Raw genomic sequence first — 278 nt, 5'->3', positions numbered from 1 at the left:
GGCCAGCTTACCAGTACCCACTGGGTGCTGGCAGTTCATGAGTTTGGACTTTGTGTTTGGCCTGCCGAGAGATTCGGCGGGCAACACGGGTGTCGTGGTACTCGTCGACCGGTTGAGCAAGATGGCTCATTTGGCGGCAGTGCCAGACATCATCGACGGAGTCGGTACAGCAACGCTGTTTGTAGATCTTGTTTTTCGACAACACGGACTCCCAAAGTTGATTGTCTCTGATAGAGACCACCGTTTCACGGGGAAATTTTGATCGACTATCTTCAAGG

Source organism: Plasmopara halstedii (assembly GCF_900000015.1).
Source record: "Plasmopara halstedii genome assembly, contig: Scaffold_289, whole genome shotgun sequence".
In the NCBI taxonomy this organism is placed as follows: Eukaryota; Oomycota; class Peronosporomycetes; order Peronosporales; family Peronosporaceae; genus Plasmopara; species Plasmopara halstedii.
The sequence above is the reverse complement of the archived record's forward strand: the minus strand, read 5'-3'. Positions refer to the sequence as shown.